This window comes from Pogona vitticeps, chromosome 3, assembly GCF_051106095.1.
Source record: "Pogona vitticeps strain Pit_001003342236 chromosome 3, PviZW2.1, whole genome shotgun sequence".
Classification (NCBI taxonomy): Eukaryota; Metazoa; Chordata; class Lepidosauria; order Squamata; family Agamidae; genus Pogona; species Pogona vitticeps.
Genome location: NC_135785.1, coordinates 215,469,649 through 215,494,058, shown reverse-complemented (window position 1 = coordinate 215,494,058; position 24,410 = coordinate 215,469,649).

The window sequence follows — 24,410 nt, the reverse complement described above, 5'->3', positions numbered from 1 at the left end:
AGTCAAAACAAGGTGTGGTTTTAAGTACCACAAACCCTCTTAAACCAAAAAAGTAAAACAGCTGCATAAATATATAGTACATTTTATAAATATGGTAAGAAAGTCAAAAAGAGCAGAAAATGTTAAAAACAGTCTCAACAGTTGCCAAGACAGTCAAAAAGGTTGTGGAGCATATGATCAATTAAAAGCTTGAGGAAGAAGAAATTCAGAGCAAACACACAAGAAAATAAGTAAGCTAGATAAACTAATCTAGTACTTACACTTTAGCATAACTTCAGTATAGTTTCAGAGCATACATGAAATACATTCCTTGTAGCAAATTAGCATAGCCTATCTCCTGAGGGATAACTAAGCCAATTAATGTAACTTCTGTTCCCATTTTTATACCTTAAACCTCAGCTTCTGGTCTCTTCTAGATTAGGGGTCAGGGAACTTTTTTACTTTTTACCCCCCCCCCAAATTTATATATGTTGATATTACCCCCCTGGCTCTTGCTGTCTGCAGCCGACCCCTGCCCCATCTCTGCGCTCGCGCGGGACCTGAGGCCATCATCCGGGAAGCCAGGCTGGAGCTGCCACACTGCTGGGAAAGTGCATCCTTGGTGAGGGGAGGCGGGTGCCACAGGGCTGGCAGGTCCACTGGCCATGAGCTCAGGTGAGGCAGGGTGGGAAGGGGACCTCCTCGCCAGTGCACCAGGCAGGTGGGCACGGGCAGGAAGGAGAGCCCCGGCCAGGGCTCTGCCAGGCAAAGAGTCCAGCTGCCCTCCCACTCACTTTGGAAGCGAGGAGGACAGGAGGGTGCCCTGTGCAGTTCCTCGCCAGGGCTCGCTCTCCCCGTGATGGAACACCCACCTACACACAGCATCTTCAGAAATAAAATGCCTGGGGGTAAAATGCCTGTGGCGACCATCCTAATTACCCCCAAGATTTTCATTTTTACCCCGTTTGGGGTAATTTACCCCTGTTCCCTGACCACTGTTCTAGATAGTCTTCCAAACAGGAGTTGAGTTCCCTCAACATTACCAAAGAAAAGAGCTGGTTTTTTCCCTTCCACTCACTCAGCTGAAAATCACCTCCCCAATTAGCTTAATACAAGAGAATGAGCCAGCCTGTCCTTGAAAATCATTCTCACACCAATAAGCTGCAAGTGTTCCTCCCTTCCAGTTACTGGTGGGCACTATCCCTTGCTCAGCCAGCTGACTACAAAGCCTGAATTTTCCAGAAGAGCACCAGAATACATGATCCCTCACTTTCCCAGTCTCTTGACAAAGAGCTGCCTATATTGTAAAGGCAGCCACATGAAATCTTTACACCATTATGGTCGCCCACCTTCATGTAAAACTGCTCATTTAATAATGAAACATGACATCAAATGTTTATGAGAATAAGAGGAAATAAAAACACTAGGATTTTTTGAATTGATTTGTAGAAAAAAAATATTTTGACTGACAGTGGAATTCATTTGAAATATTTTTAGTTGCCAGATTTTTTTCTATGTCATATTATGCATATGACTACATTTTACAGTACAACTAAGTTATGTGAGTATACTGTATGTTTTCAAAGTAAAAACACTTCCTTTTATTAGTACATGGGTCTGATTTAGTTTCAGCAGTGACATTTCTTTACTAATTCTGATCCTAAAATTATGTATTAAATGTGTTTTCTTATTTTAAAAAATCAACCTAGCAGAGGTTTAAAATAAAAGCAAAATATTTCACAGGTAATGTTTCCATCTATGTTTTGACAGGTCATATAATTACAGCCAGTGATGGAATTACTGCCACTAAGTGCATGCCCATGTTTGGGGTCCTGGAACACCAACCCTATAATTTTTAACACAGAGAGAAATACATGTTTGAGGAAAACAAACTCCTACTTCTGTGTAGGCTGTACACATAAGTTAGAATCCCAGTTTCTCAGGATTCTTGCAGATGTGTACAGCCAAAATAGGAGCAGAAATGTCTTCCCTTCACTGAAATGCCCTCCACTTGGACAAATGATAAGGCAGAGACTAGTCGCGCCTCTCTGAGTATACTAAGGTATGGATAGGTAATGACTGAACAGGTCTACAGATTCTTCACATACACTCATACGGAACCTTGATATGCTCTCCACCCTCTCCCCAAGTATAATGTTTAAAAAATCATCTATCAACTCTTTAAAACTGGCAGCCTGTAAATTAGCGAAGGCCAAAGTGCTCCATGCAGCTGCCAACCTTTCTATGACTTCCCCAAAACTACTTACCCCCCCCCCCAAATTACCAAATAAATCCATCACCAAAATTTACTGGCAAATGCACTGCAAAAATTTCATACCAATCCACTAAAATGTAGTGCTCTGTCATGCAAGCTGAACAGTTTTTACTTACTGAAATTGCTTAATGCAGGAGAGAGATCTTTGAGAGATCAGAGTCTATTTTTCTGCCCTTGGGACCCTCTATGGCCTCATGGGGCACTCAAAATATGGGAAAAATCAAAGTGGCAAGAGGTCCAGTTCTAGTTTTGGAAAATGTGTATATTTGGTGTTAAACATAGGGGGTAAAGCGGGGTTGGGATTGAGGTCAATCAAAAATGTGAATCACTGCTTCTGAAGGCTTCCAGGAGCAATACTTCACTTTTTTAAAAGGCTGGAAAACAATTGAGAAGGGACTGAGAAAAGCTGATGGACCTGGTGACAGAGAAATACAGTAGCCTGGAGGCTGCATGCAAGCCCATTACCCTTTGCCCATGCCTAGGTTTAGGAAATTTCTGGTTCCCAAACATTTATTTGAAGGTGACAATTCTTGATACAAGACTATTTCAAACTTTGTCCCCAGTTTCTCTTTCTGGACGAAACCTTCCTGAAACGTTATGAAACTTCCTGAGGCTTCATCAATGAAGTCTAACAACACAGACTCTTCACAGAGTGCAAGTGATAAAGGTTTGAAACTGAGATGGGCACAAACCACTAAAATGACCATTTGTTTTGGTTTGTGGTTCATCAAGGTTAATGAACCATGAACCAGGAATTTCCCTGTGGCTGACTGATGAACCCCAAATTGGTTTGACAGGGCTTTTTTAAAGACAGCCAATGGCTGTCTAAAAAAAAAAAAAAAGCTAAGACCCCTGCCCCCACAGACTGCCCCACCCCTTCTCATTGCCCCATTGCCTCCCTACTTTGTCCCCATCCACTTCCACCGCCACCTATTCTGCCGCTGTTTGCCACTGCTGCCAGCCACACCTACACTACTGTCTTTGCAAACAGTGGCCTGGTTTCCCTTATGGTAGCCTGTATGCCTGTGGTCCTGGTTCATTTTTAGCTTTGTTCTCATCTCTAGTTTAAAACATAATGTGGTATTTTCTACACTGGAGGCTGCACTCCCTAAATACAGTACTTGGAGTAATGTGAAGTATGAAGCCAAGCTCATATGATTTTCATACATATTTGGGAAATGTGGAGATCCTCTTTAGCTTTTCCGTTCTCTTCATGACAGAGCTTCTCTATTTCATTAGCTGACACAGAATGGAAAAATGCTGAAGACACAGAGGAATTAAAGTCAACCTATACTTTTGCAATGAGTAGTTCATGATTACATTTAATATCCACTGGAATAAATTGGCTATGCTCCTCAGTGGCTCCCAGCCACAAACCTCTCTGTCTAATCCCTACATCAAGCATGATCATGTTCGTAACACTCATAGATACCCAAATTGCACTATCGGGGTGGTACAGAACAAAAAGTGTATGAGATTCAGGTGCTTAGAATGAGATTTTCATTGAAACATCAACAGCTGCAGTTAGAGTGGATTTTGTTTGATATTCCCTTGCCCTATTTTATCACAGCAAAGTAATGCATTTCTTTTGCCTGTGGGTTTTCCCTGCTGCTCACTTGATCCAAGAAAGCTTATACAAACAGCTCCTAAGAAACAAAGTTGTGTCCTTCAAGGAGCAGAAATTAATTCATAGTCATTGTTCACAGATTAGCAGCTAGGGATATCTCTTGCCTTTGTAAAGCAATGAAAATTTCCCTAAGCTTGCCAAATGATGAATGGCAAGGCCTATGAATTGTTATGCTCAAATCAGTGTCTGAGTTCACAATTCCTGGAGATAAGACTAACACAACCTTCACTATAATTTCAGACAGAACTTGGGGGAGTGATGAAGCTTTTCCTGGAATACAAATTCCAATGGCCATGCCACCCAATCAGTAATTTTTCCATGATGAAGACTCTGGATATTGGTTTTCATTATTTGGAAATATAGTATTCTCACAGGTTGCAATTGGAAGAACATGTATGATTGTGGCCATATAAATTATTTCCTCACCAATGTTTTTAGCCAAGGAACCAGCTTTAGGTAATCACACATAAAAGTTAATTTAGTGACATGTACAGAGAGCACACCATTGCAAGAGTGTTTCTCAAGTGAAGAACGCATCCAGTTTTCATAAAAATAACTATTCACACCTCCACTAATTTGCAAGTAAGCTTGCTTTTTTTAATTATTGGTATTCAGAATGAAGACATGGGCTTTCTCTGAAAATCAGATTTTTCAAGCAAAGAAATTCTGCTGGAAGCATGTCTCTGGAACACTAAGCTGAAAATCTCCATATGCTCACCAAGTAAAAACATTATTTTACTTTAATTTGGCACAAGATCTCTGGGTAGATTGGGCGGCACAGAAATTAAACAAACAAACAAACAAACAAACAAACAAACAAACAAACAAACAAACAAATAAATAAATAAATAAATAAATAAATAAATAAATAAATAAATAAATAAATGGATATTTCCACTTGGTGAATAAACCGAACTATGAACGCTAACTTGTGCTGAAGGCTACTATGTCTTTGTGCTGTTTCTCCCACTCCCACAGCCAATAAGAAACTGGAGTTTCAAAGCAAGCAGTGTGTGTGTGTGTGTGTGTGTGTGTGTGTGTGTGTGTGTGTGTGTGTGTGTGTGTGTGTGTGTGTGTGTGTGTGTGTGTGTGTGTGTGAGAGAGAGAGAGAGAGAGAGAGAGAGAGAGAGAGAGAGAGAGAGAGAGAGAGAGAGAGAGAGAGAGAGAGAGAGAGAGAGAGGCCGGTCATAGAGTAACAGGCAGTATTTTGGTCCTAGAAGAGGGGTGTAAAGATTCCAAGCCATGCTACAAAGAAGCTTGAGACCATAGCCTCAGAGGACTTAGATCAACTCTCATAGATATGAGCCATTATGCACAACTTTTCTGTTCACTATCCATAAAGGGGTTGTGCGAAGTCTGAAGAAGTGGAATTTTCTCCACAAAAGATTGCAATTTGTTTGATTCAGTGGTCCAATAAAAGGTATCACCTACTCTTACATTTGGGTAACCTGATTTCTCATGATGTTCTATATACAAAGCATAGTTTAGCCCTAACTTCTGAATATCAATACTGAAGGGAACCTGGGATTGATGCACTTTTTCATGGTATTGTCTTTTTAGCCCATATATTCTGGGCCATATCTGAGCATAAAAAGTAGCTCCTCCCCCCACTTTTAGTCACTTAATAAAAATGTTTCTAAAAGATTTTGTTGTGAACTCTTTTACATATCTTGTATGAATAAATGACATTACTTCTACATAACATTTTACTTACTGGTTTTGTGGGGCCTTTTTGGTGAAGAGTCTGCATTCTTCAGCTTCAGAGATAACATCTTCCAGCCAAAGGTTTCTGTGAATTCATTTTGCCTTTATCACATCATACCATATGACTAAAGAGTAATATAACAGGCAGCATTTTTAAGCTATCAAGAGCCCTCTTTTTTGGTATTTTAAAAAATCCTTGCATCAACAATGTATTCTCCCTTCCTTTTTATCATTTGTATGCCTCTTTCTTATCTATGTTTCTGCGGCTTGGGTTTAGATTCAACCCGTGCATAGGAAAACTGAAATATTTTAAATGGATCAGTACTGAAAGATAAAGCATAATCTTCATGATTAAGAAAAATTGTGAAAGTCTTCATCTTTATTTAGGTGGCCCTATTGCCTGTATCTAGTGTGCATTCAAAAATGAAACATGTGGAATACTTGCATCTACATGCAGCACATTTTTATGAGCCACCACTGATCTCAGGCAACTCACCCTACACTGCGTTGAGACCCTGTACTTGCATACTCAGTCCGTGACTAGCACTGTGAATCTTAGCAAAGAAATTGAGTGAATATGCTGCCTTCAGAGAAACAAACTTTTAGAGACATTTTATAAAGTAGGGTAATGTCACTACATTTTTCCCCTCCTCCAAGTAATTTGAATTGCAATACCTAGGAAGTTACACAAAATTAAATTCATTGACATAGAAGCATTAGAGAGAAAGCATACCATAGAAATCGTCGTCGTCATCTTACAACTGCAGAGCTGGGAGGGACCCTATGGATCATCACATTGAGCCCTTGTCAAAGAGGCACAGTGGGGAATTAAACTGTCAACATCTGGATCCACAGCCAGATACCTAAACCACTGACCACTGGTTAACACAGGTTCCAGAAGTACTAGATGTTATTCTACAGCTTATATTGAGCCACTGGTGAAATCTGAGGAAGAGTACAACAAAGTTCTGTATTCAAAATAGATATTGCTTTGCAAATAATAAAACCTCGGGCCTCTGACAAAGCATGTCAATGCTGAAGTTTACAACAGGTTCCCAAGTCCCATTTAGCTCTGAGATTCAGGGTTAAATGCTGAGATCAAGAGCCATCTTTTTTCTTTATGATGGATTGTTATGATATCACAGAAGAGAGCAATCAAGGGTTGGGAGGCAAGACTGCTTCTTAGTCAGCTGATGCTGTAAATCGGCAAGATGGGAATCTAAGTAAATGGCTCCAACATCTGGATAAAGCCGAACAAACTGGCTAATGGACTCTGAGATCAAGGTATCTAAAAAAAAAAAATCACATTTTCCAATATGAACCTGCCCATTAATTTAGACCATTATCTGAGCCCCTGCTCCAAGTGTTTCTTCTGCTTTGGAGGTTAGGTGCATAGCAATTTAGGACATTACTCTCTATGGTGGCTGCTCAGTTATTAACCGGTTATCCCTCAAAAGTCCGGCAGTACTCCAGAAAGAATCATGTGCCATCTGTGCTTTGATCTTCTTTGTACCCTTCACCTCCCAAAAATGTTATTCAAGCAATACTATGAATTCCTGAATTCTACTTTCCTGTGGGTCTTTGCTCTTTATTGTATTTTAAATTGACTGCTGATGATCTTCATCTTGCAGATATTGAAGTAGAAAAGCAAGTTACAATGTGGTAATCATATGATACACATACCCTTCATAGTAGTCTATAGTAGATACTAGAAACAGTGGTCTTTGGAGAAGTATAGAATGTTTTGTAATTCATCTCAGCATTTTATATCAAAACCTGAGATCTAATCTGTCTTGATTGTCTATATTCCTGAGTTGACAATGCTTTTCCTACTAAGTAATGGCAAAGTCTTTTCTGACTTTATTATTTTTTTCCTTTCTTTTTTTGTCTTTTCCTTTCCTTTCTTTCCTTTCCTTTCCTTTTTTTTTTTTTTGCTCATGACATTTTTGAGATAAATTTAATTTGCTTAATCCAAAGTAATATTTTGCATACCTCTGAGTGGGTGGGATTCATTTGAGAAATAACACACTTGTCTGATTTGATTAACAGGCCAACAATGTCTGTTGCAGTAATCTCACTGTTCACCACTTTCATAAAAACAAGGCAAACTAAGTGCTTTGGTAGCATAACAAAGCCAATGTCTACATGGGAAAACCCATGACAATAGATAATTGCACAATGCATGGAAAGCAATCAGGTTCTGCAAGCACCCATTTGCCTAGGAATTATAAAAAATTACATTCAATTCCAATTAAAAAAACCCACTGTAGTGACTTGTTTCTCCCTCATCCCATTTTTATTTCCATTAATAAATATAATTCATGTTGCTCTAGAGCTTAAAAATTTTGTCATAATAAACCTCTATAAATCAAGGTCAAAATAATTTGATTAAAGCTCTCCAAGAGTAAGAGTTCACCTGGCAGGCATTGTCTTGCATTCAGAGTCTGGGAGCAAGCAGTTAATACACAGGATGGGGGCAAAGCTGCTTGGGGTATGTGCAAAACCTGAATGACAAGCAAAGTATTACTTCATGATGCAAATCAACCTATTGGGTTACTTAGTGGAATTGTATCAACAGAGTCAAGACAATAGATGGAAAGAATACTCACTAAATCCCCCAATTTTCATTGGTTTAGGCCATTACAACCCCATCAAGTTCCTGCAGCAAGGAATTCAAAACCCCATGAGATTCCTCACCTTCTCTGATAGTATGACAAAGACTTCTTCAAGATGTCTGTGATTGAGATAAAATGGCTCTACTGCCTATTTTCTTCCAGAAACAAAGCATACATACAAAAGCCAGCAAGGACTGACTTGTTGTTAAGAAGGAAGCAGACAACCCATCCAGCGTTTCTTCAACAAAGTGCAGTCATGTGGTTGTTGTGGGTTTTTCGGGCTCTTTGGCCGTGTTCTGAAGGTTGTTCTTCCTAATGTTTTGCCAGTCTCTGTGGCCAGCGTCTTCAGAGGACAGCTCCTCTGTCCTTCAGAGGACAGCACTCTGAAGATGCCAGCCACAGAGACTGGCAAAATGTTAGGAAGAACAACCTTCAGAACACGGCCAAAGAGCCCGAAAAACCCACAACAACCATTGGATCCTGGCCGTGAAAGCCTTTGCGAATACAGAGTGCAGTCACCCTTGTTTGGGCAATCTGCACAAAAAACGAATGGCAACTGATGGTAAAAAAAAAAGTATTCCTTTCAATGCAAGAACTCTATTGAGAATGTCAGGAAATTCTTTTTCATTTTCCTAAGAATGTTGCACTTCCTTGCCCTTCAGTGCAAGGACAAGACGAGTAAGGATTTACATTCTGAATCTAGAGACCAAATATCTCGGATGGGAGCATGTCAGCCTTTGGGCCCACTGGCAAGGACCAAGATTTTCTTGTTCTGTCACTTCTAAAAGGCTGGGACAGTGGTGGGTTGATTTTGGTTGAGGCTTTGTTGTGCTTCAACTTGACTGAACCTGCTCCTGTTGCTAATCACCGTTGTTGGCTGTTGTTACAGTGTTGTCTTTGCACCTTCTTTGGCAACTGATGGCTTTCTGCTTTGTGACTTGCTAATATTTCACAATTTGATTGTATCTTGTTAGCCAGTGCAATTTTTGTGGAATGTAAAAACAAGGCAACAGACAAACAAGGAAGCAAACAACCATGTTTTCAACTGAACAGAAGCAGGGATAGAAATGAATAAGTTTATTAACATAGAACAGATGCATATACACAACTGCTGCATCCATCTCTTTACCTCTCTGTATATCTGAACAAGGAGTTTGTATGGTGTGTGACTCATTTTTAGATGGATTGTTATGCATTGCTGCTTTGACTGGATTTTTAGTATTATTTGTATTTTCTATTTTTGTGTTTTCCGTTTTTCAGTGACATTTTCTTCTTTTTAGTATTTGTATACATATTGTTCTTAGCTTTAATGTTGCTTTTTAATGATGTAAGCTGCCTCTTTGTCCTCATTGTCTAAACTTTAAATGCTGTCTTTTAATGATGTTAACCACCATTCTATACTCATTGTTTTCAATTTTAAATATTGCCTTTCAATGCTGTAAGTCACCTTGAGTTCTTTTCAAGAAGAAAGGTGGGGTGAAAATATTTTAAACAAGCAAACAAATAAACAAATAAATATTATTAAGTCATAAGCAGGGGCATATATGTAATTGTTGTTGATCAGCGGTCTAGTACACTGCATTCTGAATCAACTGGCATTTCAAAAAACCTTCTCTAAGGCCCTATATAGAGTGCCTTATAGCAGTGCAAATGGAGTATAATTAAGGCATGTGTCACTATTGCCAGATCCAAAATCTTCAGGAATGGGTGGAGCTAAACATGCTCTTTGAAGCCTGAATTTGGGCATGCATAAACTGGGAACTTGAGTATTCAAGAGGAACATTACTTCCTCTAACAGTGATCTGTCTTTCAAGAGACCTTAAACTTCAATTTCTTTGCCTTCCTCAGTCCATTACCAACATTAATAGGACTTTTGCCATGTCATATTTACATAATAACAACTATTCTCTGCCAAGCCATATTCAATACAGCAATCTTCATATTTCATTTATGCTGGCTTTGTTTGACTATTGCATTTTCTCACTGCTGTCTCTCTTGCCTCTCTTGTCTTTCCCATGTCCTCAGAAATACATATAGTGTAAAAAAAACTGAAGCCAGTTGCTAAATAAGCCACTTGCCCCATCAAGATGTATAGCCTTTCCTTGTATGAAAAACCTTGACATTTGCTCAGCAGATTTCAGTGACATTGAAATTTCCTCCCTTTGCTCCCTGATTTGGAATGTATAAGTAGTAACGTTTCTGTCAATATGTAAATACTTGATAAAAATACACAAAGAGTTGCTACTGGAAAAATGTCATTTTTATACCTTGATAGATTGTCTGGAAACTGATAAAATATGTTGTTATGGGACCTTATACAAGGTTTCCATGCTTCTGCTGTTTTACAAGCCGCTCTTAACGGTAGAGTGGAGAGCAGCAGAATCTTTTTGGCAACAATCCCAGCCTGAGAAGGTGGAGGTACAGAACTAATAAGAGCCCCTGGTGATATTAAACTGCAGGTTTATCTGTGGGGAAGGACAGATTATTGCTTCAAGGGATGCTTGCCATATTGTGTTTATGTGAGACAAAGTGCTCCAGTGTATTTAACTTGTCTCCAATGGCCTTCTGAAACTCAGGTTCGACCATGTTTCTGTCTCTGTGGAAGCCCTGGGTAGTACAGCTGAGCAACTTCTAACATCCCTTTGTACCTGCATCTTCTTTTGAGTTGATGTTGCATAACTGTAATATAGAAAAAAAAACCATTAGGGAATGTGGCAAACTTATCATTAACTATCAAATACTTTTGAATATTTATCCACATGAGACCAATGATTCCATATTCATGGCAGATGAATTGTGATAATGAGAAGATCGACAGGGCTTCATGGTTCATCAACTGGTAGTTACTAATGCTTAATTTGCAAATGAGAGGATTTGGGGCTTGTTTTTTCTTGAAACCGCATTCTCTGGCATGGAGTTCTATTTCTGATTCCAAGTACATAATTTCTGACTTTTCAGAAAACAAACGTTTTTCCAACACATTTCTCATTGTTCTAGTGCCTGAACACCTTATCTATCTCCTGAGAAACCTATACGTGGGACAGGAAGCAACAGTTAGAACTGGATATGGAACAACTGATTGGTTCAAATTGGGAAAGGAGTACAACAAGGCTGTATATTGTCTCTCTGCTTATTTGACTTATATGCAGAATGCATCATGCGAAAGGCCGGACTGGAGGAATCCCAAACTGGAATTAAGATTACCGGAAGAAGTATCAACAACCTCAGATATGCAGATGATATCACTCTGATGGCAAAAAGTGAGGTGGAATTAAAGAACCTCTTAATGAGGGTGAAAGAGGAGAGAAGAAAAAATTGTCTGAAGCTGAACATCAAAAAACTAAGATCGTGGCCACCAGCCCCATCACCTCCTGGCAAACTGAAGGGGAAGATATGGAGGCAGTGACAGATTTGACTTTCTTCGGCTCCATTATCACTCCAGATGGTGACAGCAGCCACAAAATTAAAAGACGCCTGATTCTTGGGAGGAAAGCGATGACAAACCTAGACACCATCTTAAAAAGTGGAGACATCACCTTACCAACAAAAGTCTGCATAGTCAAAACTATGGTTTTTCCAGTAGCAATGTATGGAAGTGAGAGCTGGACCATAAAGAAAGCTGACTGCCAAAAATTTGATGCTTTTGAATTGTGGTGCTGGAGGAGGTTCTTGAGAATCCCCTGGACTGCAAGGAGAACAAACCTATCCATTCTAAAGGAAATCAACCCCAAGTGCTCACTGGAAGGACAAATCCTGAAGTTGAGGCTCCAATACTTTGGCCATCTCATGAGAAGTCTCCATAGAAAAGACCCTGATGTTAGGAAAGTGTCAAGGCAAGAGGAGAAGGGGACAACAGAGGACGAAATGGCTGGACAGTGTCATCGAAGAGACCAACATGAATTTGACCAAACTCTGGGAGGCAGTGGAAGATAGGAGGGCTTGGTGTGCTCTGGTCCATGGGGTCACAAAGAGTCACACACAGCTTAACCACTAAACAACAACATCAAGCTGTTGCCTCTCTTCCCTCCTTATTATTTGAATTATTTTGTAGCCAATGTCTACATTGTAATGCCTGGAATAAAGAGGTAGACACAGGTTGCTGGGGTAAAACTTCGGCCACAACTTTATTAACTATTTAAAATAAATCCCCAATCTACAAAGGGACCTAAAATAGTGCGATATTATCTCCAAATCTGGTGTAGCCTTTATATCCGGATAATTCAAGAGCAAGGCGGGTTGTGCTGTCATCTGTACAGCACGTATTCAGGTCCCTGGTTAGAGGTTTGCCCCCCAACACCCCAGCCCACCAAGCCTCATGACTCTAGGTGAACTGCTGCCCGGGAGGTCCCACCATGAAGAAACTACCTCTCATCATCAGCTCTATTGACACCACCTGACCGGGAGATGGAATATTTTTGCACCTTGTGTCTTCCATGAACTCACCCTGACTCTTCCCTTCACACTACCCACCATGGCATGGGGCTATTTATATATTTTTTAAATCCAAAGTGGAGGCCATCCGCCGTGACCTTTCTCCTTTTTTAAATACAATGGATTGAGCAGAGATGTCCAGCGCTCCATCCTGCCCGGTTATTCTCGACTCCTTTCAGCCTGTAACACCAGATTTGGTAGGCAAGGCACCTGATCGCTGTCAGGCCACCACCTCTTCTCTCGACCCTTGCCCGGCCTGGCTAATCAAAGCAGCCAGGCCGGTAACAACTGAATGGGCCACTGCAATAATTAATGGGTCTCTCCAGGAGGGCAAGGTCCCCCTCGCCCTCAAGGAGACACTCATTAGGCCCATTAGGAAGAAACCAAATCTGGCGGCGGATGAAATTGGCAATTATAGGCCCGTCGCCAATGTTTCCTTCCTCAGCAAAGTGGTTGAGAGGGAGGTGGCAGATCAGCTTCAGGCGCTCTTGGACGAAACCAATGCTCTGGACCCATTTCAGTCGGGCTTCAGGCCGCACTATGGTACAGAGACGGCACTGGTCGCACTGCTGGATGACCTGTTGAGGGAGGCCGATGGGGGCAACATGTCCTTCTTGGTCCTCCTCGACATCTCAGCTGCCTTTGATACTGTCGACCACGGTATCCTCCTGGGGAGGCTCTCCGAGTTGGGAGTCTTGCCTGGCTCTGCTCCTTCCTGGAGGACCACCCCCAGAGAGTACAGCTTGGGGAGAGGGTCTCGGCCCTGTGGAATCTCAATTGTGGGGTTCCACAGGGGTCGATCATCTCTCCAATGCTGTTTAATATCTATATGATGCCGCTGGGCGGGGTCATCAGGGTGTGTGGGGCATCGTGTCATCAGTACGCTGATGACACACAGCTCTATATCTCCTTTACACCAACTTCAGTGGATGCCGTCCGGTCCCTCCAGCGCTGCCTGGACACTGTACTGGAATGGATGCAGTCAAATGGATTGAGGCTGAACCCAGACAAGACGGAGGTCTTGAGGGTGGGTGGCCCTTCCGTCAGCGGCATAGCTGACTCCCTCTCCTTTGGAGGGACGACCCTTGCCGCAAAGAGTGAGGTCCGCAGCTTGGGAATACATCTGGACCCGGCGCTTACCATGGAAACCCAGGTGGCGTCCGTGGTCCGCTCCGCCTATTTTTATCTATGGCGGATTGCCCAGCTGCGACCATATCTTGATCGGGGGGCCCTCACTACTCTAGTCCATGCGCTCGTAATCTCGAGATTAGACCATTGTAATGCAGTCTACGTGGGGCTGCCTTTGAGGCTGACGCAGAAACTTCAGATGGTCCAGAATGCAGCAGCCAGGCTCCTTAGTGGGGTGAGAAAACACCAGCATATCTCCCCCACTCTGGCTGCTTTGCACTGGTTGCCCATCCGTTTCCGCGTTGACTTCAAAGTGCTAATGATCACTTATAAAGCCCTAAACGGTTTGGGACCTCAATATTTGGCAGACCGTCTACTCCCACCCAGATCTACCCGAATCACCCGACATAGCCAGCAGGGGCGGCTGAGGGGTCTGACGCCGAGAGAGGCCCGGAAGGAGAAAACAAGAAACCGGGCCTTCTCGGCAGTGGCTCCTCGGCTGTGTAATGCCCTCCCAACAGAAATTCGGCTGGCACCCTCACTGGGTGTTTTTAAAAGCCAGCTAAAAACTTGGTTGTTCAAGAAGGCCTTCCCTCCAGTCAATTAAGTCTTTCTCTCTTTTTTTTTCTTTGCTATTCCATCTTGGTAATCCTCTCTTTAAATTAATTGTTTTAAGTTGAAATTGTAGTTGTAATTTTATGATTTCATATATTTTTATACTGTTTTGTTTTATTTTGTAAGTCGCCCCAAGTAGACATGGGGGGCGGGGTAAAAATCAAATAAATAAATAAATAAATAAATAAATAAATAAATAAATAAATAAATAAATAAATAAATAAATAAATAAATATATGCCCCAAGCTCGCCAACACAGCCGAAAATTTCAGCCAAAAGGCCCCCTTGTAGGTCTCTTAGAAAAAGGCCCAAACCTGTATCGGACAAGTGAACCCCATCACTTATGTACCATTCCAGCTGGCGGACTCAGTGATAAGATGCTTAATTACAAACCCCAACCTAGCCTTCATGGCTCTGGTTATTTCACGATTCACACCACGCTGTGCACGGTCAATGCGTCTAGGATCACAATCAGCCTTTCAAACCATGTTTGACCAAATCAGCTTTGAGCTGGAAAGTTGGTCTACATGGTCTGCAAATCCTCAATCACCTGTAGTATCAATGATTTGCCTGTTCTCTGCAATAAGTCATGTCCTCCCTGGTGAACATCAATAAATCAGAGGGAGCTCATTCATACTCTGGGACATTCAGAGCATGCACTTTCACCCTTTCAATTCCACTGTGGCCCAATCACCAAGGCCTGAATTGTGACCCTGACCTGTTTGCAAAGCATATGTTACCACTCAGTTTATATAACTGTGGCCACACAAAACAACTCAAAATTGGGTGGCGACCAGCTGGAATCCTGAAAGAAAAAACAAACACTAGCATCTATTGAGGTAGATAACTTATATAAGTTTTGAACCTGTGGGAAGACCACCTTCCTATTTTCTTTATCTGGTCTTCCCCATATCAAAAACTGCTGTTATGGGTGCTACACCTATTCTCAGTGAGTGGGTGCCAAATTTCTATCCCACAATGCTTGCCTTGCGCAGCCCCCAGGAAGTGGCAGTCCAAAACTGGCACCTTATGAGGTGAGAGCCACCCTATGGTGAAATAGATCTTCTGCTGAAGTCCCATTATCTCAATATAGGCAGATAAGCTCTAACCAGGCAAAGCTCCTCACTAAACAACATCCCAAGCTTACCACCCGACTTTCTCCTAATTGATCTCTCTTAGATCGGCGGAGATAGAAAAAGACTTGGAAACAAATAAGTCATCAATCTGTAATGCTGTTCTGAATTGTCTACTTTTGACTCCCTTATGAGCTTGCTAATTCTAAATGTCCCAAAAATTGCACAAAGCATCACTGCTTTAAATAATTTGACGGTATGTTGTTCCATGTAAATCTGCTCCCAAAAATTGACCTAACTGAAAGAAAAATTTGGGGGACATAGGGTGGTGTTATAGGCCATAGTATACCCAAGCCTTTCCACAGCAAAATGCAAAAAATTTCTTCGCAAGCAACTTCACAGCTGCACCGGGTACTAGGATTGACAGCTAAGCTGCTTGCCCTGTCAGCTTCACTCCTCCAATGCTCCATGTCTCTTGTGGCAATCTCTCTAAGGTACCGATAAAGGACACTCTGATACGCATCCAGCAGATCTTTCCAGAAGACATCAAGGCCCTTTTCCAACACTGCCTAATGACCAGCTATTTTCAGTGGGATAATGAACTCTATGAACAGACAGATGGAACGGCCATGGGGAGCCCCCTCAGCCTGGTTATAGCAAATATCTACATGAAGCATTCTGAAAAACAGGCCCTGGCTTCAGCACCCTTCACACCCACAGCCTGGTTCCGATACATAGATGACACATTCGCAATTTGGAACCACGGTGAAGAAAAATTGGAAGAATTTCTAAACCATCTCAACAGCATCCACCCAAATATACAATTCACAATTGAAAAAGAAATAGAGGGCCAACTCCCGTTCTTAGATGTCATGGTCGTATGCAAAACTGACCTCCGATTGGGACACAAGGTCTACAGAAAACCCACCCACACAGACTGGTACCTACACAGAAACTCCAACCATCACCCACAGCAAAAAAGAGGCATAATCAAAACACCGATAGACCGTACAAATCAGAACTGTGAAGCTCAATTTCTCAGCACTGAACTCAACAATCTGAATTGGGCCCTGCAGGCAAATGGCTACTCCAAAAATGAAATCACAAGAGCCATCAAACCAAGAAAACAACACCAAACTGAAGAAGAAAAACAGCCACCCACAAATGAAGTATTTCTGCCATACATCAAAGGGGTCACAAACTGCATGGGGAAACTTTTGAAAAAACACAACCTACAAACAGTATTCAAGCCCACCACAAAAATACAACAAATGTTACGGTCAGCAAAGAACAGAAGGGACCCCCTCACCACTGCAAGAGTATACCGGATACATTGCAGTTGTGGTCAGGTATATATTGGAACCACAAAATGAAGCATCCACACCAGAATCAAAGAACATGAGAGACACTGCAGACTAAAACAACCAGAAAAATCGGCAGTAGCTGAACATGTCCTAAAACAAGCTGGACATGAAATTCTATTTCAAAATACTGAAATACTGGACAACACCAGCAATCATTATGTTAGACTGCACAGGGAAGCCATTGAAATCCACAAACACCAGCAGAGCTTCAACAAAAAAGAAGAAAGTTTAAAACTTAACAAAGCTTGGCTCCCAGCACTGAAAAATAGTCTGCAACAGGTCAATGAACTCTACCCAGCCACAAGGATCAGTGATCACTACACACAAAAGATCAGCTAACGACACCCATCAGTCACAGTGACAGATAATCTCTCCTCCTTATCACAACAATACACCCACAACAAAAACACACTGATCACCATAATCACCCATCTCCTGAAAAGGACAAAAGCTGATCCCACAGCTATAAATATTCAACTCCCAAACAAACTGCACCAGAGCACAATGCTACTCCTGTCCTCTGAAGATGCTGGCCACAGAAACTGGCAAAGCGTTAGGAAGAACAACAGTCAGAACATAGCCAGAGCCCAAAAAACCCACAGCAGCCATTAGATCCCGGCCATGAAAGCCTTCACGACTACTGTTTTTTCTTCACTAAAGGAACCCGAGTTCCCTTGCCCTACCTGAAAAGTCTGCATGAATGCCCTACCCAGCATTAAGCATCCATTCCTAGTTCATATCTCCTGGGAAATTGGACTGGAGCCCTTCTGAAGCAGCAGACGGGCTAGACGGCTACCGCTTGGGACCACCACTGTCCATGTAGCCACCTGGTCCAGGGCAACCCCTAAGACATGTGGCTGAACCATGAAATGCTCCCATATCGAGCACTGGTGATGGAACCTGAACTGTTTGGACTGCAGGACCCCTTAGCATTAATTCCCAGCAACAGGTGGGTTCGAAACAACTGGTCCATCAGAGCTCAGGAAAAAGACCCAAGGGACTGCGTAGCTTGCCTAAGGCCACACAAGTGGCCTTACAAAGAGCATGCACAGCAGATATTAAACTCCCAGCCTCTAACTCCACAGACAACAACTGAGAACTGACTTATCCAGCCAGCTGGCTTTTAATTAGGAAGGGACCACTGTGGGTAAGGTGCAAGGCTTCAAATCCGGCACGGGCACTCCCACTGTGGATAAACCTCCCCTTATTTTGCCGGGCAGTGAGCTGGCAGTCATCTGAGGCCAACTTCCCCCCCAAGGCCACATACATTTTATATGTGTGTGTGAATGTGGTTGCTGCCTCACTTGCAACTGGCAGCGCTGGTACTGCAGCATTGGTGTAAGGTACCTCTTACCTCCTGTCGGTAAGTGGCAAAGTCAACTCTGCCTGTCTGCCTGCCAGTACCCCATGCATCTTGGCGGATCTGCTCTTCTTCACCTGGGTCCTCATCATTCAGTTGATTACTCCGCACTGCCAGAGGCTTGAGCCTCCTGCCTGCTTCTGCATCAATACACTTGGATGGGTGACCATCACCCGCTGACACCGCCCAAGACACTCCTGCCAAAATTCTTTTCTACGAGAACAATACATAACAACATTACCTCACTCAGTTGCCTCAACTCAACCATCCTGCACGCCTTAGATCCACTACGTGACTTCCTCAGGGTGGCCGTATCAGCAGCCTGCTGAACAATGGCTCTCTTCTAGCTCCAATTCATTGTAATAGGACTGTAGTTGGGCCACTCCTCATCTTCAGATGAAGAAATTACAGCTGGGGCCATATGCTTTGCAGGCTGCTTGTCTTTTAAAAAACTTGTCCCTTTATATATAATTTTATTTATTTATATATATATTAGGTCAGAGGAAATTGTATATATATACACACACTATATATATCTAGACACACATACATATATACAGTGTAGTAACTAGCAGGCAGCCCAGCGGGAGAGAGGGACAGCGGCGTAGCAACCAACCCAAAAGCTTCCTTTTTGTTTTGTTTTGTTTTGTTTTGAATATGCTGGGCAACAACCGCTAGGCTGAGCCCAACAGGGTGCTTAGCACCCACCCCAAAAGCTTACTGTTTCCCTGTTTTGTTTTGTTTTGAACCAAGATATAACCACCTATACTATTTAATTTAATTTAATTAGCTTCTCTCTCTCTTAATACTTCTGGCATCCCATTCACAACTCCATTCCTTCTTCTTTTTTAATAAGGCTTCTGTTTACCCCACAATAGCTAAGGGAGAAGGCTCCCCCATTTCCTGCCTACTCCCCCAAACAATTAAAAGACCAGTAAGAAAACAGCCCGAGGCTGTGCTGCTGTGCAACCCAAAAATCTCGAGACTCCTCTCTCAGCTACTCTTGCTGGAGCAGTGCGGTTTGTCTCTTGCTGGGCTGATGCAAAAGAGGCCGGGCAAAGAGGGAATCTGCTTTTTAAAAACTCAGTCCCTCCACCCTCCTTGAGAGCGGCGTCATCCACCCGTGATGCCGTTCTCCGGATGGAAGGACAAAGCTCTCCACCAGGGCAGCTTTGCGCCTCGCAGAGCTGCCATTCTTATTCTGCAGAGATGTCAGCAGGTCCAAACTACAGCAACCAGAATGATTACAAGTACCAGCAGAAATGAACACAAATCCCCAGTTTTATTTGGTTTCTTGTCAGTTTCTGTGCTAAATTTAAGGTATCATTCTACATATCCATTCATCCCTTGTAACATCAAATTGTTCAAAATGGGGTTGATTTGAAAGTGGGAGAAGGAACAGGTTTCTAATCCTGCTCCCTACCTGTCATTATCTACACAGGGAGAGGGGCTGTCTGCAGAGGAAAACCCCTTCTTTACATAAGTCTCTTTAAGTCATAAGTCTCTAGGAATCTTGAAAACCCAGGATGCCCAACTGCATGAAGAGACTTTATGTATAGCACTCTGACTTCTCTTCAGAGTGTCCTTCTTTAAGTGAAGAAAGTGGCACCTGGTGGGCAGTACTAGAACTCTTTCCCAGTTCAATCGTTCAAATAAATTTTTCCCCTAAATGCCTAAATAGGGATAGTCATTCCTTTAATTAGCTGTAGAAGATATCTGACATTTGTGCAAAACACAGGTGCTGTGAAGTACATATAAGCTTCAAGGCGGGTTAAAATGTTTATATATATGTATTAAATATATATATTTTATTTATTTATTTATTTATTTATTTATTTATTTATTTATTTATTTATTTATTTATTTATTTATTTATTTATTTATTTATGAACTCTACTGAATGCACAATTGCTTCATTTATCTTTTTTTAAAAAACTACCCGGGGGACTATTTATATATATTAAAGGTAAAGGTAAGGTAAAGGTTCCCCTTGACAATTTTTGTCCAGTCGTGTCCGACTCTAGGGGGCGGCGCTCATCCCGCTCTTCAAGCCATAGAGCCAGCGTTTGTCCGAAGACAATCTTTCCGTGGTCACATGGCCAGTGTGATTTAGACACGGAACACTGTTTACCTTCCCACCGAGATGGTACCTATTTATCTACTTGCATTTGCACGCTTTCGAACCGCTAGGTTGGCGGGAGCTGGGACAAGCAACGGGTGCTCACTCCGTTGCGTGGATTCGATCTTACGACTGCTTGGTCTTCTGATCCTGCAGCACAGGCTTCTGTGGTTTAGCCCACAGCGCCACCACGTCCCTTCTTTTTAAAAAAAAAAAACTACCCAGGGGACTATTTATATGAGGCTTATATAAATAAGCTTTATATATATAAGCTTATTTATATAAGCCTCATATAAATAGTCCCCTGGGTAGTTTTTTTTAAAAAGGGTAAATGAAGCAATCGTGCATTCAGTAGAGTTCATACATTTAAACAAACCATAGAATTATTTTGATAAATTATGGGGAATAACTATATTTACTATGTTTAATGCCATACAAGTAATCTACCTGTTCCTAACAGATAACAGGTTGTATATGAGTAAGCAAAGCCAATGCATTCCGACACTGCATTTTTTATGACAATGGCAGGGTAATGGAATTCCTATTAGTCTTTATTTTGTTAATTAGAGAGATCAGAGTGAGGTACTTGGGGTTCTGCAAGGTATCAGTACCTGTTCAAGAGTTGCCTCAGTTCATAAAAAGGATAAACGCTCAACAGCAGAGAGTAATTTTTCTTTCTTTCTCATATCAACCAAATTGCATTCTGGCTTTTTTTTATACGAACAAACAGAAAATGTGAAATCAGCATGTCTTCTACGCTGATCAAATGTTCTCTAGGGAGGCATACTAAATAGAACATGGCAGAACGGTAAATCCGTACAAGCCCCTTAGGCAAATAAAGCCACAGGTACATGGCCTGCCCAAGTGACCCAGTTACCTCTTGGTCAAACTCAATTCTTTTGACACCTGAGAAGAAGAAAAGATGACAAGCTTATTAGACAAGTTTTGACAACATCAGAATAACTTAAAGAGTTCTTTGAAAGGTTTTATGCCTAGTTATGGCCTAAAGCAGAGATGACCTAGTTAACAATGATGTCCCGGCTTTCTGTTTTAAAACTCAACACCGACTTCAGAAATTCTAGCAGATTTCATTTACTAATCATATTAAATTGTTGATGGGCATCACAGTATCTTCAGGCCTTCTCAATGTTGTAACAAAGCCGGTGGGAATGCATATGGGGACTCCTGGAAATGCCTGATGCCCTGCAAATTGGGCTTTTATGTGACATATCAGAAATGAGGTAGACTTTTCTAACAATTTTATTCTTTCAACTTGCTCTTTGCTTGCATATACCTTTCCCCAATGCTTGTCCTCTGTTTTTAAGCATCTGTACAAGAAGCTGTGATATATCTGTCAATGCTGGGAAATGTGCTTCGCGAAGCACTTAGCTTATTTGGGTCACATACTGTATAATGTCAGGGAAGATTTTCAGATGAGAAATTAGGCAACAAGCTACAATAATATGTGCTGACTTTTGAAAAATGAACATTGTCAAAGAGCAGATGAATTAAATTCTTGGAACTAGAAATTAGACTGAGAGCCAGCTTCGGTCTATTTGCAGAAGACAACAAGAGATTAGTGTTCGTGGATAGCAGAAACAAAAAGTAAGGTTTTGACTTTGTAGGTGACCTGGTTCCCTTTGGCTACAGAGTTGCTTTATCTGAGCCAAGACAGAGTGCAAGTACAAGAATGCCATAGATGAATTACATCTATTGTAGGAAAAAATACAATGGTACCTCGACTTAAAAATGTCTCCACTTGCGAATGTTTTTACAAATGGCTCCGTTCGCAAAATGTTACTTCGACTTGCGAAAGCAGCCTCAACTTGTGAATGAAAAAAACCTTTCCTGCCTTTTTTTGACCTAAGTTCATTTTAGGTCAAAAGAAGAAAAAAAAGAAAAAAAAAACTCTCCCCCTAGTGGTAGAGTACGAATTAACCAGCCATGCAATCCATACCCTTTTTTTTGGTTTTTTCACCCTCCCCAAATGTTTAAATCCTATAAACTGTTTGCATTGTTTGAATGTGTGTAAACACAATCTATAACATTCTGCAACAAGATTGCACACCAGGTCTTGCAATGCTAGTTGTATGTCACAATGGTGTGCATCTTCACATGTGGACATTTAAAGTACAGTGGTGCCTCGCTTAACGATTGCCTCATTTAGCGATGTTTTCGCTTAACGATGGTTTTTTAAAAGAATTCTATGCATCATTTAACGATGTTTCCTATGGGCGATTTTCACTTAGCGATTTCGGGACCATGCTTCACATAGCGAATGCATTTTTAGGTCCCCTGTTTCGCTTAACGATGTCCGTTTTTTCAATTTTAAAAGTGTCTTAAAATGTTCAAAAATGTTTTAAATGCTTGGAATTGTTAGTGCACCTTCTAAAACATGTGCAAACTTAATTTGGCTTTGATCTGACTTTTCGTTAATTTTTGGTGAATTTTTTCTCCCCCATAGGAAAGTATTGAAACCAACTTTTGACAGCTCCATTGTTTCCTATGGGGGAGAAAAAAATTCACAAAAAATAATGAAGACTCAGAACGAAGCCAAACTAAGTTTGCACAGGTTTTGCATGGTGCTCTAACGAATCCAAGCATTTAAAACAGTTTCTGAGTCTTCGTTAATTTATTGTGAATTTTTTCACAAATTTTGACAGCTGTCAAAAGTTGGTGGGGGGAAAAATTCAGCAAAAATTAACAAAAAGTCAGATCAAAGCCAAATTAAGTTTGCACCTGTTTTAGAAGGTGCACTAACGATACCAAGCATTTAAAACAGTTTTTGAACCTTTTAAGACACACTTAAATTTGCAAAAATGGACATTGCAAAACCATTGAAATGCATTGAATAGGCTTCAATGCATTCCAATGGAGGAAACATTGTATCGCTTAACGATGTTTCCTATGGGTTTTTTCGCTTAAGGACGACAATCCGTGCCTATTGGAACGGATTAACCGGTTTTGAATGCATCTCTATGGGAAAACCCGTTTCGCTTAACGATGTTTTCCCATAGCGATGTGTGTTTTTTTGGAACCAATTAACATCATTAAGCGAGGCACCACTGTATCTTGAATTTTGTATAGGAACTTCCCCCATATGCATATGTTAGGAAAATTTGTGGATACAAATGAGTTTCATGTCTTTTTAAAAATTGTTCAACTGATGTGGCTATTAGATGGAGAAAGTAAATTAGATATAAAACTATCGGGCAAGTACTGTGCTATTGAGAGTGGGGCTATGCCCTATATAGGTCGTTGTTTGGGGTTCAAGCCTAATTGAACTATGGCTCCTCTCTTATCAACTTGTGAGCAGTCCTGCATGTAAGGATATAGATGTAGCTGTATTGTCTTTTCATATAAAATCTTCTCAGAGATTTGCTACAGACGAAGAATTTGATATGTTTCCAAGTCTTTCAGCAATGCTCCATGATTCTTTTTTTACAGCTTTGTGTTATAGCCATTCAAGTGAAAACAGCTTCAAGCATTTTCTCAAACAGAATAAAGGTTCAGTTGTAAATGAAAAACTGTGTGGTCTAAATTCAGGACAACATAGAACAGCAATAGGAATATTGTTTTTGAGGTCTCTTTGGCCTTTAAATGAATGATCATACTTATTTTTCCTCTTCTGTTCTGGTCACTTTATTCAACAACAGATACTAGCTACTTATTGTATGTGCTCCTAGGCTTCTAGCTGGAAATATATGCTCTTCATAAAGCCTGTGCTGCACCATGTTTATTCATTTGAAATGAAGGGAGAGGGGTGAGATATTACTTTGTGAAACATAGCAGTCTATTCTCCTGTCCAAGTATATCACAACAATAAAAAAATATAGATAACAACTTGATATAGAAGCACTAACTGGAGATGAACCCAATGATCATGGTCTGCACGCCATTAAATGGGATGAGGGGGGTCAACTAAGCAATGTTCAAGGGGAAGGAAAGCCCCAAGTTTTTGTTATGTTTTATGTTTTCTTCTCATTGGTTCTCAGCAACGTTAGACTTTTCTTCCATCACCCTTCTAAGTATTTCGTTTCTTTTCCCTGTGTGAATTTTCTTTTTCAATTTTCAAATACAGCTTGGTTTAATTATGTAATTTTTTTCTGGCAACATCAAA